This window comes from Dama dama, chromosome 12 (assembly GCF_033118175.1).
Source record: "Dama dama isolate Ldn47 chromosome 12, ASM3311817v1, whole genome shotgun sequence".
In the NCBI taxonomy this organism is placed as follows: Eukaryota; Metazoa; Chordata; class Mammalia; order Artiodactyla; family Cervidae; genus Dama; species Dama dama.
In genome coordinates this window covers 87,019,463-87,035,962 of record NC_083692.1, presented here as the reverse complement: position 1 = coordinate 87,035,962, position 16,500 = coordinate 87,019,463, and the positions used below count along the sequence as shown (strand labels likewise).

The window sequence follows — 16,500 nt, the reverse complement described above, 5'->3', positions numbered from 1 at the left end:
ATGGGGATGGATCTGTAAGATGGAGGACTGATGATAGGTGTGTGGGAGAATCTGGAATATAGGAAATCATGCCCCAGAGTTTCACTGGAAAGATGGGTGTTAAGAAATGGGAAAAGACTTCCAAGAGGATATAGAGTAACCTGGGAGGAGTTTGGGAAGCATTCCAAGAATCACAAGCATCCTATTTTTCAAGTATAAAAAGATGTATTTTATCCTAAGTAATATGTTAGTTATCATCTTGTAGCTTTTAACAATTAATAATCATTTTTATGCATCTGCCACCTTTCTTCTAAAGAGCTCAAAGCACTTTACATTTGTTATCTCATTAATTCCTAAGACTGTCCCTGTGGGGAAGGTAATAAGTATTTTAACATTTAAACATTTATCTTTAAGAATTTCTCAAGCATACATTAATTATACTTCCAAAAATGTAAATGTTCATTAGTTTTGTTTTACTGTTCCTCTGGCTTTAATGTGCAGAACACATTTGTTCAACTCTTTAAATGTGTTAATCATAGTAAATCTTATTTGGAAAACTAGAAATTAAGTTGCCAAGATAATGTGAGGGTAGAAGTTGCAGGGAGGGAGGAAGCATTTAACTTCACCTTTCTCACTGAAAGAAGTTTGGTCCAATTGGTGGTAAATGCAGAGGAAATGAATGTGCTGTGGCTCTTCTGTATCCCATTCTTTCCAAAAAGTGTGCCTTACAAGGGTAAGGGCTGTGTCTGAAAGCCTGAGACAGATTGAGCTACTATTTCCGTCTTTGTTTTTTGCTAATTCTGTGGAACAGAATACTGATGCATTCTACTAAGAGTTACATCCCAAAGAGTCACAGAATAATAAGGACTAGAAACCTGTCTCCCCAGCCCTGCCTTTCTCTAAACTGGCCATACTTTTCTCAACTTTCTAACTAGAAAAATGACCTGCTCCTTAGGGAAGCAGTAGAGATTAATTGACCAATGTTGGGAAAGTGTTGTAAAGATGAAGCATCCTGCATAAATGTTTAAGTATCACTATTACATTGCAACTCCAAATTGAAGTTCTAACTTTGAAATGTGATTATGCACTTCCCAAGAAAGCCCTTTCATAACCACATATATAGGTTTATTTTTCACTCTAACAGTCTAACTCATGGTTATGAAACTTTATTGCACTTGATGGAGGGCCCTTGCATTTATTAGTTTTAAACTGCTGGTTTCTGGGGTATTTATGTAAATGAGGGAAAGATACCAAAACAGTAAATAATAAGCATGTCACTGCTGCTTAAAAATCTGTTGGTAAAAACAACTTTTGTTTTGTTACACGAAAACCCTAAAACATAACACGGAAAAATAGAGCTTTGGCATCTATGCATAAGTGTGTTTTGGTTTGGGGGTTTTATGATGGTGGTTTCCCCCTAAGCATTCCTTTTCCATTCTGTAAATATTTTGTCTCACTTCCACATTTTCCACATTTATCATCATACATATCATGTATGTGTGATTATACATATATGGAGAGAAAGAGAAGTGAGTAAAATGCTACATTTTAAGATTTTTTTTATTTAACAAAATGTTAAAAAGTATACCAGATGGCTAATTATAGCTCCCAGAAACAAAAGGCCACACCTAAGTTTACTGCAGTTGCCTCATAAGGAATCTTATGATAAAATCATGGTTCCATAAACTTGACAACAAAACAGCAAAATAAACTTCAAATTTAAATTCAAATTTTGATTCATTTAAAAATTCATGCCACTTTGCTTCCCAATGTGCCTGTGTGTTAAATTGCCTCAGTCGTGTCCAACTCTTTGGGACCCATGGACTCTAGCCTATCAGGCTCCTCTGTCCATGGGATTCTCCAGGCAAGAATACTGGAGTGGGTGGCTATGCCCTCTTGCAGAGGGTCTTCCCAACCCAGGGACTGAACCCAAGTATCTTCTGTCTTCTGCATTGGCAGGGCAGATTCTTTACCACTGGCGCCACCTGGGAAGCCCTTAGTTCCCAGCAGAGGACACAAAATACTTCTTTTGCAGTCATTAAAAAACTCAGAATTTTCTAACAACATATTCTTTATCTCCAGGTTTTCTTCACAATGCCTTTCTACTCATTATCTTGGGTGTTTTTTGTTCTCAAGTTGAATATCTATATCCATATTCCTAAGTCAAAAAGTTATATGTCATTTTCAACAGCAGTGAAAAATCATAAAGTTCTAAATGTTCAACAATATTCTTAAAAATTATGGTTAAATAAAGGACCTCTGTTCAGTCATTTAAAAAATTGTGTTCCTACGCTTAATATATGATCCAGCCATTCCACTCCTAGTTATTTACCCAAGAGAAAAGGAAGCATATACAAAGACTTATACATGAATGTTCACAGCAGCTTTATTTGTAATAGCCCCAAACTGGAAACAACCCAAACATCTATCAACAAGTGGACAGACAAACAAATTGTGCAATATCCTACAGTAAAATACTACTTAGCAATGAGAAGGAGTGAACTGTGGAGAAACTTAAAGACATGGATGAATCTCACTATAATTTTGCTGAATGAAAAAATTTAATTAAAAAAGTACATATCCATTTACAAAGTATTCTAGAAAATACAAGCTACAGTGTCAAAAAGCAGATCAATAATAGTGCTTGGGGTGGTAAGTGGGATAGCAGGAGAAGGGAGGATTACTAAGGGGCAGAAGGAAACTTCTGGGGCTTCACTATATTGAAAATCACTTCCTAGATGTCGAAACTTATCAAGTTGTACTCCTTTAGTACATGCAGTGTTTGAATGTCAGTTATACCTCAAAAAGCTGTTTTTAAAAAATCATGTACTAGGAGAATACACTACATTAGAAGAAAATGAAATATTTATTACAAACTAAAAATGCATATTTTAATACAGCCTGAAAACTGTGACTCCAAATTATGACTTTTAAAAAATGTGTGCATATTTGTATACACACACACACACACACACACACACACACACACACACACAAAATACTTTAAGGATAACCCCCCAAATGTTAACAGTGCTTACTTCTTAATGGTGGGGGGTTTTCTTTCTGTATTTTCTTATAATGAACCTGTTTTTTAATTAATGGAACAAATGACACAATCTAATTTGGGGGAGGTTGGGAAAGCAAAATATGAGTTTCTTCACCATAAGTTCTACAATCCTGAGTGATAATGAACTTAGGGACATGACCTGGGGATACCATAACCAGCTCACAGCTCCAAGTTCACAAAGCTGTCACCAGATAGCTTTGTTCCCTAGCACCATGGTAGGGTATTCTAAGCTCAATACCCTTAGTCTGAGTATTCAAAAATCCAAGCCATGACTTTTCTGTGATACCTACTCATGTAAACAGAGATGCATAAAAGGACAAATTCTTCTGGCACCTGCGCCTGCAAATGTTTGGAGGAACAGATAGTGATTAGGAGGCATTTGTAGTTATTCTAAATGGGTATGGAATATATATGAGCTTCCCAGGTGATGCCAGTGGTAAAGATCCCACCTGCCAATGCAGGAAACATAGGAGACTCGGGTTTGATCCCTGGGTCAGGAAGATTCCCTGGAGGAGGACACAGCAACCAACTCCAGTATTCTTTCCTAGAGAATCCCATGGACAAAGAAGCCTGGAAGGCACGGTCCATAGGTCACAAAGAGTCAGACACAATTGAAGTGACTTAGCACAATACAGAACATGGGGTATATATATATATATATATATAAACCATCTGCTGTAGATTTAAATGTCTTAATGGATATTAGTTCCGTTTCTTTCTTTAATGGACAAGTAATTTCTCCTGTCTAGTTCTTGGTTTCTGGCATGTAAGATAAGAAAGTATAATTGATATCTAAACTTCCTCCTAGTTCCAATGTTCTGTGATTCTATGCCACCATCATTAACCTATCAAGAGGAGTACATTTTATGTATCACACAAGGAGGTGATTTTTTCTTCCAACTTTCTCTTCCATCTACTGGAAATAATGGATGAAAACTATTTTGCGACTTAGTACAGCCTCTTAATTCCCTCATCAACTATTCAAAAGAGATGTGATTTTATTTTAATTTTTATTTATTTATTTTAGGCTGCACTGGGTCTTCCTTACAGTGCGCAGGCTTCTCATTGCAGTGGCTTCTCTTGTTTTGGCCACAAGCTTCGGAGCACAGGCTCAGTTGTAGTGGCATAGTTGCTTAGCTGCTCAGCAGCATGTAGAATCTTCCCAGGCCAAGGATCAGACCTGTGCCTCCTGCATTGGTAGGTGAATTCTTAACCACCGCACCGCCAGAGAATTCCAAGTGATGTGACATTAAATGATTACAAAATATTTTATAATTTAAAATGGTTCACTGAAATGCTAATGATTTTCTCTTGGAAGGAATTTTTTGACTAAAAATTGTAGCAAGCCAAATATGTGCTTTAGACCAGGATAATGTCTTTCATTTGGGGGGAAAACCATCCCCAAGGAAAAAAAATGCAAAAAGTCAAAATGGTTGTCTGAGGAGGGCTTACATTAAATAGCTGAGAAAATAAGAGAAGTGAAAGGCAAAGGAAAAAGGGAAAGATACACCTATCTGAATGCAGAGTTCCAAAGAATAGCAAGGAGATATAAGAAAACCTTCCTTAGTGATCAATGCAAGAAATAGAGAAAAACAATAGAATGGGAAAGACCAGAGATCTCTTCAAGAAAGTTAGAGATACCAAGGGAACGTTTCATGGAAAGATGGGCATAATAAAGGACAGAAACGGTATGGACTTAACAGAAGCAGAAGATGTTAAGAAAGATGGCAAGAATACACAGAAGAACTATACAAAAAGAGATCTTAATGAACCAAATAACTATGATGGTGTGATCACTTACCTAGAGTCAGACTTCTTGGTGTGTGAAGTTAAGTGGGCCTTAGGAAGCATCACTATAAACAAAACTAGTGGAGGTGATGGAATTCCAGCTGAGCTATTTCAAATCCTAAAAGATGATGCTATTAAAGTGCTGCACTCAGTATGCCAGCAAATTTGGAAAACTTGCAGAGGCCACAGGAATGGAAAAGGTGAGTTTTCATTGCAATCCCCAAAAAGGGCAATGCCAAAGAATGTTCAAACTACCACACAATTGCACTCTTTTCACATGCTAGCAAGGTAATGCTCAAAATCCTTCAAGCTAGACATCAACAGTACGTGAACCAAGAATTTCTAGATTACAAGCTGGATTTAGAAAAGGCAGAGGGAGGTGGGAGAGGGGATCGGGATGGGGAATACATGTAACTCCATGGCTGATTCATGTCAATGTATGACAAAACCCACTACAATATTGTAAAGTAATTAGCCTCCAACTAATAAAAATAAATGAAAAAAAATAAATAAAAAATAAAAATTAAAAAAAAAGAAAAGGCAGAGGAACCAGAGATCAAATTGCCAACATCCACTGGATCATAGAAAAAGCTAGAGAATTCCAGAGAAACATCTACTTCTGCTTCATTGACTGTACTAAAGCCTTTGACTGTGTGGATCACAACAGACTGGAAAATTCTTCAAGAGATGGGAATACCAGACCACCTTACCTGCCTCCTAGAAACCTGTATTCAGGTCAAAAAACAACAGTTAGAACAGGACATGGAACAACAGACTGGTTCCAAATTGGGAAAGGAGTACATCAAGGCTGCATATTTTCACCCTGCTTATTTAACTTACATGCAGAGTACATCATACAAAATGCTGGGCTGGATGAAGCTCAAGCTGGAATTGCCGGGAGAAGTATCAATAACCTCAGATATGCAGATGATACCACCCTTATAGCAGAAAGCGAAGAGGAACTAAAGAGCCTCTTGATGAATGTGAAAAAGGAGAGTGAAAAAGCTGGCTTAAAACTCAACATTCAAAAAATGAAGATCATGGCATTCGGTCCTATCACTTAATGGCAAATAGATGGGGAAACAATGGAAACACTGACAGACTTTATTTTCTTAGGATGTGGACGGTGACTGCAGGCATGAAATTAAAAGATGCCTGCTCCTTGGAAGAAAAGCCATGATGAAGCTAGACAGTGTATTAAGAAGCAGAGACATTACTTTGCCTACAAAGTTAAAGCTATGGTTTTTCCAGTAGTCATGTATGAATGAGAGAGAGATGAGTGAGAGTTGGACCATAAAGAAAGGTGAGTACCAAAGAATTGATGCTTTTCAAACTGTGGTGTTGAAGAAGACTCTTGAGAGTCCCTGGGACTGCAGGAGATCAAACCAGTCAATCCTAAAGGAAATCAACCCTGAATATTCATTGGAAGGACTGAAGCTAAAGCTGAAGCTGAAGCTCCAATACTTTGGCCATTTGATGTGAAGAGCCAACTCACTGGAAAAGACCCTGATGCTGGGAAAGACTGAAGAAAGGAGGAAAAGGGGACAACAGAGGACAAAATGGTTGGATGGCATCACTGATTCAATGGACATGAGTTTGAGCAAGCTCTGGGAGCTGGTGAAGGACAGGGAAACCTGGCATGCTGCAGTCCATAGGGTCTCAAAGAGTCAGACACGACTGATTGACTGAACAACAACAACACTTTCTTGCACTAAGCTCTTAGATATTGCAAATTACCTAAAGTAATGAAAACATTTTATTCTGAAAACATTTTTATCTAAACTGATGTAATGAGTACCTCCTGTATCAGATCTTGGTGCAGATAGGTGGGATAGAAATGTGAGTAAAAGCTTTAAATGGTATAAACCAGAGCATACCTTCTTTACATATCTACTTTGCATCACTGGTGGCTCAGATGGTAAAGAATCTGCCCGCAATGCAGGAGACCCAGGGTCAACTCCTGAATCAGGATGATCCCCTAGAGAAAGGAATGGCAGCCCTCTCTAGTATTCTGGCCTGGGAAATCCCATGAACAGAGGAGCCCAGCATGCTACAGTCCACGGAATTGCAAAGAGTCAGACACAACTGAGCAACTAACACTTTCACTTTCATTTTTGCAACAGCGAGACAAATAACTAGAGTTCTATCTCTGAACTTTTCTTTAACTTGTATCTTGACTTGAAGAGAGGTGGAAGATGTATTTTGTACCATTTTGCTACAAAGCAGATGTCCTCCCTAGGCTGCATAAATGGGCAGCTTTGATACCATATTTTAAAAGATTTCCTAAAATGCACTATTTCCTGTGCCACATCCATAAGCAGGCATGCACTGCCTTTCTCAGAAGTTTTCTGACATCCCGGTAGGGAGGCCTCAATAGGGAGCTGAAAGTAGGACGATTCTTTATCCCTCTATAAAGTCCACACTAATTGTTATGGCTAAAACACTTCCTTAAACTTCATTGCCAGGACAGAAATCCCCTTGCTTCCTTCATTCTCACTACCAAATCATAGATTCTTGGCATTAAAACCATGAAAACCAAAATTTATAGATGAAGTAAGCTTTTAAAACTACCTATGAAAGAAATCAAAATATGTATAGAAATGAATGAAAATGAAAACACAACAACCCAAAACCTATGGGACACTGTAAAAGCAGTGCTAAGGGGAAGGTTCATAGCATTACAGGCTTACATCAAGAAACAAGAAAAAAACCAAATAAATAACCTAACTCTACACCTAAAGCAATTAGAGAAGGAAGAAATGAAGGACCCCAGGGTTAGCAGAAGGAAAGAAATCTTAAAAATCAGGGCAGAAATAAATGCAAAAGAAACTAAAGAGACCATAGCAAAAATCAACAAAGCTAAAAGCTGGTTTTTTGAAAAAATAAACAAAATTGACAAACCATTAGCAAGACTCATTAAGAAACAAAGAGAGAAGAACCAAATTAACAAAACTAGAAATGAAAATGGAGAGATCACAACAGACAACAGTGAAATACAAAGGATCATAAGAGACTACTACCAGCAGCTCTATGCCGATAAAATGGACAACTTGGATGAAATGGACAAATTCTTAGAAAAGTATAACTTTCCAAAACTGAACCAGGAAGAAATAGAAGATCTTAACAGACCCATCACAAGCAAGGAAATCGAAACTGTAATCAAAAATCTTCCAGCAAACAAAAGCCCGGGACCAGATGGCTTCACAGCTGAATTCTACCAAAAATTTAGAGAAGAGCTAACACCTATCTTACTCAAACTCTTCCAGAAAATTGCAGATGAAGGTAAGCTTCCAAACTCATTCTATGAGGCCACCATCACCCTAATTCCAAAACCAGACAAAGATGCCACAAAAAAAGAAAACTACAGGCCAATATCACTGATGAACATAGATGCAAAAATCCTTAACAAAATTCTAGCAAACAGAATCCAACAACATATTAAAAAAATCATACACCATGACCAAGTGGGCTTTATCCCAGGAATGCAAGGATTCTTCAATATCCGCAAATCAATCAATGTAATACACCACATTAACAAATTGAAAGATAAAAACCATATGATTATCTCAATAGATGCAGAGAAAGCCTTTGACAAAATTCAACACTCATTTATGATTAAAACTCTCCAGAAAGCAGGAATAGAAGGAACATACCTCAACATAATAAAAGCTATATATGACAAACCCACAGCAAGCATCACCCTCAATGGTGAAAAATTGAAGGCATTTCCCCTGAAATCAGGAACAAGACAAGGGTGCCCACTCTCACCACTACTATTCAACATAGTGTTGGAAGTTCTGGCCACAGCAATCAGAGCAGAAAAAGAAGTAAAAGGAATCCAGATAGGAAAAGAAGAAGTGAAACTCTCACTGTTTGCAGATGACATGATCCTCTACATAGAAAACCCTAAAGACTCTACCAGAAAATTACTAGAGCTAATCAATGAATATAGTAAAGTTGCAGGATATAAAATTAACACACAGAAATCCCTTGCATTCCTATATACTAACAATGAAAAAACAGAAAGAGAAATTAAGGAAACAATACCATTCACCATTGCAACAAAAAGAATAAAATACTTAGGAGTATATCTACCTAAAGAAACAAAAGACCTATACATAGAAAACTATAAAACACTGATGACAGAAATCAAAGAGGACACAAACAGATGGAGAAACATACCGTGTTCATGGATTGGAAGAATCAACATTGTCAAAATGGCTATTCTACCCAAAGATGTCTATAGAGTCAATGCAATCCCTATCAAGCTACCAACGATATTTTTCACAGAACTAGAACAAATAATTTCACAATTTGTATGGAAATACAAAAAACCTCGAATAGCCAAAGTAATCTTGAGAAAGAAGAATGGAACTGGAGGAATCAACCTGCCTGACTTCAGACTCTACTACAAAGCCACAGTCATCAAGACAGTATGGTACTGGCACAAAGACAGAAATATAGATCAATGGAACAGAACAGAAAGCCCAGAGATAAATCCACGAACCTATGGACACCTTATCTTTGACAAAGGAGGCAAGGATATACAATGGAAAAAAGACAACCTCTTTAACAAGCGGTGCTGGGAAAACTGGTCAACCACTTGTAAAAGAATGAAACTAGAACACTTTCTAACACCATACACAAAAATAAACTCAAAATGGATTAAAGATCTAAATGGAAGATCAGAAACTATAAAACTCCTAGAGGAGAACATAGGCAAAACAGTCTCCGACATAAATCACAGCAAGATCCTCTATGACCCACCTCCCAGAATATTGGAAATAAAAGCAAAACTAAACAAATGGGACCTAATGAAACTTAAAAGCTTTTGCACTACAAAGGAAACTATAAGTAAGGTGAAAAGACAGCCCTCAGATTGGGAGAAAATAATAGCAAATGAAGAAACAGACAAAGGATTAATCTCAAAAATATACAAGCAACTCCTGCAGCTCAATTCCAGAAAAATAAATGCCCCAATCAAAAAATGGGCCAAAGAACTAAACAGACATTTCTCCAAAGAAGACATACAGATGGCTAACAAACACATGAAAAGATGCTCAACATCACTCATTATTAGAGAAATGCAAATCAAAACCACAATGAGGTACCATTACACGCCAGTCAGGATGGCTGCTATCCAAAAGTCTACAAGCAATAAATGCTGGAGAGGGTGTGGAGAAAAGGGAACCCTCTTACACTGTTGGTGGGAATGCAAACTAGTACAGCCGCTATGGAAAACAGTGTGGAGATTTTTTAAAAAACTGGAAGTAGAACTGCCATATGACCCAGCAATCCCACTTCTGGGCATACACACTGAGGAAACCAGATCTGAAAGAGACATGTGCACCCCAATGTTCATCGCAGCACTGTTTATAATAGCCAGGACATGGAAGCAACCTAGATGCCCATCAGCAGATGAATGGATAAGGAAGCTGTGGTACATATACACCATGGAATATTACTCAGCCGTTAAAAAGAATTCATTTGAATCAGTCCTAATGAGATGGATGAAACTGGAGCCCCTTATACAGAGTGAAGTAAGCCAGAAAGATAAAGAACATTACAGCATACTAACACATATATATGGAATTTAGAAAGATGGTAACGATAACTCTATATGCAAAACAGAAAAAGAGACACAGAAATACAGAACAGACTTTTGAACTCTGTGGGAGAAGGTGAGGGTGGGATGTTTTGAAAGAACAGCATGTATATTATCTATGGTGAAACAGATCACCAGCCCAGGTGGGATGCATGAGACAAGTGCTCCGGCCTGGTGCACTGGGAAGACCCAGAAGAATCGGGTGGAGAGGGAGGTGGGAGGGGGGATCGGGATGGGGAATACGTGTAAATCTATGGCTGATTCATATCAATGTATGACAAAACCCACTGAAATGTTGTGAAGTAATTAGCCTCCAACTAATAAAAAAAAAAAAAAAAAACTACCTATGAGCATTTTTTGTAAGATTTGTCTTTCAATATACCTATATTTTAATTTTTCTAATTACAGAAACATATACTCAGGATAAAACAATCAAATAAGATCACATAGCTTCTTCAAAAAGCAAGTAAAAAACACAAACACAGGACACCTTTTTAAAAACAGAAAAGAACAGGGAAGAAATTTAAAAATCAACAATTATTTCACCACCTGGAGATTAGTGACTGTTAAAGATTTGGTGTGCATGTGCTGTTACTCCTGCCTGGGCTGCTGTTTTTCCCATTTCGACTGCCTGACACTCTCCTCTCCCAGAAATTTCTGGGGTCTCACTCACTGCATTCAGTCTCTGTTTATCTGTCCCTAGACCAGAGGAGACCTCCCTGACCACCCTTCCTAATTAGCACTCCCATACTCTCTATCACCTTACTCTCCTTTATTTTTTTCAAAGAACAATACATGGTATTTAATAAAAGATTTGCCTATTTTTAAATTATCTGTCTCACCCAAAGGACTATAAGTATAAAGATACAGGCCAGCTCCTAGTAGCTATCAGTAGAAAGAGTTGTTCAATTTATATATATTGATATATACATGAAAAGTGAAAGTGTTCGTTCGCTTGGTTGTGTCCAACTCTCTGCAACCTCATGTACTGCTGCCCGCCAGGCTTCTCTGTCCATGGAATTATCCAGGCAAGAATGCTGGAATGGGTCGCCAACCCCTTCTCCAGGGGGTTTTCCCAACCCAGGGACTGAACTCGGATCTCCTGCATGGCAGGCACTCTTTTATTGTATGTATTGTATGGGAAGCCCATTGATATGTACACAACTTAGTCTTTTCTCATGTACATATTGAGCTCATAGGGCTTCCCTGGTAGCTCAGCTGGTACAGAACCTGCCTGCAATGTAGGAGACCTTGGTTCGATTCGTGGGTCAGGAAGATCCCCTGGAGAAGGGACAGGCCACCACTCCAGTATTCCTGGGCTTTCCTGGCGGCTCCAGTTGGTAAAGAATCCGCCTGCAATGCGGGAGACCTGGGTTCCATCCCTGGGTTAGGAAGATACCCTGGAGGAGGGCATGGCAACCCACTCCGGTATTCTTGCCTGGAGAATCTCCACGGACAGAGGAGCCTGGTGGGCTACAGTCCTTGCGGTCGCAAAGACTCAGACACGACTGAGCACTGCACAGCATCGAGTTCCTATTATACAGTCTTTTATCTTTGTATATAATTTTTAAAATAGGTTATTTCAGACATACTATACTGCAGACTGTGTTTTTCACTTAGCAATAAATTATGATGGCACATCAGAAATTCTTAGTGTGTGTTAGTCGCTCAGTCATGTCCAACTCTTTGTGAGTGCACGGACTGTAGCACACCAGGCACCCCTGCCCATGGGATTCTCCAAGCAAGAATACTGGAGTGGGTTGCCATTTCCTTCTCCAGGGGATCTTCCCAACCCAGGGGTCAAACCTAGGTCTCCTACATTGCAAGCAGATTCATCGGAGTCACCAAAAATTCTTACCCAATGCCATTCTAATAATGGCTTAAGGATGTTACTAATTCTCTATTGTTACACCATCAAGCACATGGGCATTTCAGCACATCCTTCCAACACACATCATGTTACTCTCAACCAGTTAAGATAGTTATAAGTAATATTAACAATGCCTTATATTCACACAGTGCTTTATAGTTCACAATCTATTTTCATACACCATTTGGTCCTTACAATAAACTCTAGCAAACAGAGCAGAAACTCAGAAAAGTTACATAATTTCCCTAAAATCATAAAAAAGAACAGTAATAGGGAGTCCAGATTCGAACCTAGGTCTATCTATCTCTGCAGCCTGGGCTCCTCACTTTACGTCATCACCCCTGGTTGAAGCCTTCATTTTACAGATGAGTGCTCCATGCTTAGAGAAGGGAGTAATGATGTGCCCAGAGTCACAAAGCTTCTTTAAGAAAGAATACAGGTAAAGTAGAACCCAGGTCTCCTGACTCCCTGTCCAAAGCTCTCTCAACTACATGCTGGGTCAACAAATTAGGAAAAAAAAAACCCAAATTGCTCTATAGCTACAACGGTGACCAACACATGCTGTTACACTTCTCTGAAGATTACTCTGTATATTTGCTCAGTGCTGCGAAGTGCCAACCCGATGACACTTGCAGTCCTGAGCTTATTTGATATGGTTGGGAAGCAAATGAGATTCCAGTGCCCCTGTTGCGCATAGGTGCTCAATGAGCATTTCCTGCATAGTGGGAAAGTGCCCTATATTTACAGTATTTGATCCAGTTTAACAGCAAGATCTAATGTTAAAATTAGCCTTGTAAAAGTTTTCACCCTAGTTCACACAAAAACAAGATTCTGAGATTATGACTAGCAATTTTTCATGAATTGATTTATCTGAATAAAACTTATAAGGTTTTGAACCATTAAACATTCGAATTAGAAAAAAAATCTCAGCATACAGAAGAATAAACTGAGAAATGGAACAGATCTGTTTCCTGTAATAATTATGAGCAATATCTCAAACTCAGCATCCTTAGACCACTGAGCTGTGTAGGATGAATGTGCTAATTAATCAATTACTACCCAACAATGTACCCCGTTTATTTACTGAAATGCACCAGAAATGTGTGCAGAACTGGTAATTATTAATCATCTTCAGTAACAAATATGACTCAAGTTCACCTTCATATAATTAATAGAGCATGTAGTTTGTTTTAACATCTTGCTTTATTAGAAAAAGCAAGAAGGAATAAAAAGAAAGAGCTGAACTACAGTTGTGGTTCACTGAAGTGCTAGCTTGGACTAAATGTGCCTATGACTCACAGCAGCAGCATTATTCATACCTGTCCAAACTATGGCCAGATGCTCTCTCCATTAAAAACTAAGTTTGTAAAAACCAAACTTTTTTTAATGTGAGTAAAATTTTAGATTTACAGAAAAGTTGTAAAAGCAGTCCAAAGAATTCCTACATACTCTCTACCTGGGTTCCTCTAATAAAATCCAAGTGTTAGAGCTTGATAACTTGCTTAGAGTTGGGATCTTTGCGAATGGTAGGCAAACGCCTTATTGCATGCCTTTCAATTTTAAAGATATTTCAAAAGTACTGTGATATGCATAAAAATAGTTGTTTAACAACAAATTTTGCAAGTGATTCCATTATGAAAAATAATTCTTTTTTTTTTTTTCTAAGGATCATAATGTGTGCTCTCAAATTTCCTTTTGAGTCAGATAGACTCCTGGGCATAGATAGGCCATATTTTGGGTCTATAATGCTATTTCCTGTTTACTTACTAATTGTATAACGTCTAAAGTGTGTTAGTAACTTTTACATCTGAGTCTAGCATCAGATGATTCTTTTTAATTGAAGTCAAACATGAGGTTTTGAATCCTCTCAATGTAAGGTTCGAGTCCCAGCTCTACTGCCTGCCTGCCCTGTGACTGGAGCAGCTTATTGTAACCTCTAACTTTGGACACTTGGTTTCTTCAGTTTGAACTTGAGGAAAGTGAAACCCTGATCTGGAATGTTGTTTCAATGAAACAGTAAGTAGAAACTTGAATGCATGCTCAGTTGTCAGTAATGTCCGACTCTTTGCAACCCCATGGACTGTAGCCTAGCAGGCTCTTCTGTCCTTGGAATTCTCCAGGCAAGAACTTCTGGAGTGGGTTGCCATTCTCTTCTCCAGAGGAATTTTCCTGACCCAGGGGGTCGAACCCGAATCTCTTTTATCCCCTGCATTGACAGGTGGATTCCTTACCACTGCGCTACCTGAGAAGCCCAGATGGAAACTACTTAGCATGAAATAAATACTCAGTAACTGGCTAAGTATTATTACACTGACATTACGGCCCTCTGCAGCCACTTTTAGCTTAAAAAAATGAAATATGCACAAATATACATACACAAATCAAAAGGTATTTCATATAATGGAAACTGAAAATGTATATTCACATTTTTTGAAGTCTTCCTGAAGGGAAAAACTGATAAAATTTAATGCTGTGGAACTCCAGTATTCTTGCCTGGAAAATTCATGAACAGGGGAGCCTGGTGGCTACAATCCATGGGGCTGCAAAGAGTTGCACATGACAGAGCAACTAAGCACATGCACATAGTAAATTAAAGGACTTACCATGTGGCTCAGTGGTAAAGAATCCTCTGGCTAATGCCGGAGACCTGGGATCAATACCTGGGTTGGGCAGATTCCCTGGAGAGGGAAATGGCGACCCACCACAGTATTCTTGCCTGGAAAATCAGAGAGAGAGGAGCCTGAAGGGCTACATTCCATGGGGTCACTAAAGAGTCAGACACGACTTAGTGACTAAACAACAACAGTAAATTAAAACCCTGTCCCATCTGAAAATACCAGTGGAATGCCACTTCCAAAACCTAAACTGACAAATCATAAATCAGTGGGTAGACTACTGTATTTCTATGATAAAATGATTCAAGGCCCCTTTAAATAGAGAGCCCCCTCAGGGCATCTCAGTATTTGTTTATAGATCATTAACTACTTGACAGTGAGTCTGGAGAGGGGGCATAAAGACTCACAGCTAAAGTGCTAAGAGTCACTGTCGGTTGAAGATCAGCAATAAAGCCAAAATATCTTAGGAATTTGATATGAAAATCTGATTTCTACTACAAAAATGCTCTATGCTATTCGTGAATAAATCTGTTAGTAGGACGAGGCTCACATTACGAAGCTGAGACTAATATGGGTTTTACGACAAAGTGAATTTACTTGGTCATGTTTTCAAATGCTTCCCCAAACACCGACTACATGTTATAAAGATTGTAACATTGAAAACATGCCCATGAAGTGGACTGTGTTATCTACCAGCACAAATCATACTTGGTTTCAAAAAGTCACAAATATGTCTCCTTGCTACTGGATTCTAGCATCCATAGGACAGGAGAATAGCATAGAAATGTTTCCTAATGAGAAGCTTACTGAAAGCTGAGAGACCAGAATTTTGATTCATGTTTCTCGTGTATGATCTTAGATAAGTTTGTTTCCTAGTCTGCAGCTTAATTTCTCCAACTACCAAAATTAAAATTAAAACCACTGACACTGAATACTATGATTTCCTTTCTCCAACATCCTTCAAACATACTAACTGTATTCACTTTACCCACTTTCCACCCCCCCCCTCCCCCGACTTATTCAACAAAGAAAGAGTGCCTACCATACGCCAAGTTACTAGGTTCTGGGGTCACAAAGGTTAAGAAAACACACAAAACCCTCTGGCCTTATAAAGTTTACATTCCAGTGGGGTGGGGGAGGCAGGGAGAACTTGAAAGTAGCTTAGACATAGATACTTTTGGAAGAGATCCCTGTACCCACTTTGTTCACAATAAAATGTCTGACCAGAGTAATTCTTCTTGTCACTCTTTTTAACAGCAGCTCCAGCTGCCAGCCGACTCCTTGGAGGCTTTCAGAACATCAATCAATTCCACAGAAGGACTCAAAAAGATCTAGATAAGAATATAGCAGTTCTTTCCTTTCCTAATGACTCCTGCCATAACTCAGTACCTCCAAGAGAATGATTTTGCATAAAACCAACGTATATTGTCCTTCCCAGGGAAGACACAACCATATAGGAATGGAGCAGCAAGCACCGCTTGCCACTGATAGAAATGGGAAGAATGAATGAGCATCCTTCCTGTTGTAGAGATAACTCATCCACTTCCTCTGGTGCTGAGCTTGACATAGAGGGCAC

The 16,500-nt window shown here is 38.6% G+C and overlaps 1 long non-coding RNA gene across 3 annotated transcripts in view; it reads right to left on the bottom strand.

The window, feature by feature from the left end:
- LOC133067438 (uncharacterized) overlaps nucleotides 1-16,500 on the bottom strand; it is a 59,719-nt gene that overhangs the window by 36,630 nt on the left and 6,589 nt on the right. For all 3 annotated transcript variants that reach the window (XR_009695251.1, XR_009695250.1, XR_009695252.1), the window contains exon 3: nucleotides 14,913-15,025. This is a non-coding gene — a long non-coding RNA (uncharacterized LOC133067438). The remainder of the gene's footprint in view (nucleotides 1-14,912; nucleotides 15,026-16,500) is intronic.